The sequence below is a fragment of the Rhipicephalus microplus genome, unplaced genomic scaffold, assembly GCF_043290135.1.
Source record: "Rhipicephalus microplus isolate Deutch F79 unplaced genomic scaffold, USDA_Rmic scaffold_17, whole genome shotgun sequence".
In the NCBI taxonomy this organism is placed as follows: domain Eukaryota; kingdom Metazoa; phylum Arthropoda; class Arachnida; order Ixodida; family Ixodidae; genus Rhipicephalus; species Rhipicephalus microplus.
In genome coordinates, this window is record NW_027464590.1 from 10,507,456 (window position 1) to 10,508,740 (window position 1,285).

Sequence of the window (1,285 nt, forward strand, 5' to 3'; positions counted from 1 at the left end):
ACGGTCTCCGTCGCGCAATCTGCCAGTATGTCGGCTGTTAAGCAAAAGGTTGGAGGTTCGAGCCCTTCCATGAGTGGTGTGTCGCTTTTTTTTCTTTGCACTGATATTTTTGGAGAAGTGTTCTGGCCGTGGTGAGAGTGGAGCGCGACTGTCTCCGTGGCGCAATTGGCTAGCGCGTTGCGCTGTTAACCAAAAGGTTGGAGGTTTGAGCCCATCGAGAGCGGTGTGTCTCTTTTTTTCTTTGCGCTGATAGCTCTGGAGAAATGTTCTGCCGGTGGTGAGAGTAGAGCACGACTATCTCCTTGGCGCAATTGGCTAGCGCGTTGGGCTGTTAACCAAAAGATTGGAGGTTCGAACCCTCCCATGACCGGTGTGTCTCTTTTTTACATTGCGCTGATACCTTTGGAAAAATGTTCTGATGGTGGTGAGAGTGGAGCACGACTACCTCCGTGACGCAATTGGCTAGCGTGTTTGGCTGTTAACCAAAAGTTTGGAGGTTCGATCCCTCCCGGGAGCGGTGTGTCTCTTTTTTTTTCTTCGCGCTGATAGCTTTGGAGAAATGTTCTGACGGTGGTGAGAGTGGAGCACGAGTGTTTCCGTGGCAGAATCGGCTAGCGCGATCAACTGTTAACTGAAAGGTTGGAGGTTCAAGCCCTCCCGGGAGCAGGGTGTCGCTTTTTTTCTTTGCGCTGATAGCTTTGGAAAAATGTTCTGATGATGGTGAAAGTGGAGCACGACTACCTCCGTGACGCAATTGGCTAGCGCGTTCGGCTGTTAACCAAAAGTTTGGAGCTTCAAGCTCTCCCGAGAGCGGTGTGTCTTTTTTTTCTTTGCTCTGATAGCTTTGAAGAAACGTTCTGATGGTGGTGAGAGTGGAGCGCGGTTGGGTCGGTGGTGCAATGGCTAGCTTGATCGGCTGTTAACCAAAAGATTGCAGGTTCGAGCGCTCCCATGAGTGGTGTGTCGCTTTTTTTTCTTTGCACTGATATCTTTTGAGAAGTGTTCTGACCGTGGTGAGAATGGAGCACGACTGTCTCCCTGGCGCAATTGGCTAGCGCGTTGGGCTGTTAGCCAAAAGGTTGGAGGTTGAAACCCTCCCATGAGCGGTGTGTCTCTTTTTTTCTTTGCGCTGATACCTTTGGAAAAATGTTCTGATGGTGGTGAGAGTGGAGCACGACTGTTTCCGTGGCCTAATCGGCAAGCGCGATCAACTGTTAACTGAAAGGTTGGAGGTTCAAGCCTTCCAGAAAGCGGTGTGTCTCTTTTTTCTTTGCGCTGACAGCTG

General features: G+C 50.4%; 1 non-coding gene across 1 annotated transcript; it reads left to right on the forward strand.

The window, feature by feature from the left end:
* Nucleotides 1–443: 443 nt before the first annotated feature.
* Nucleotides 444–517, forward strand: TRNAN-GUU (transfer RNA asparagine (anticodon GUU)). Its single transcript has one exon. It is a non-coding gene; the product is annotated as a tRNA-Asn (tRNA).
* Nucleotides 518–1,285: the final 768 nt, after the last annotated feature.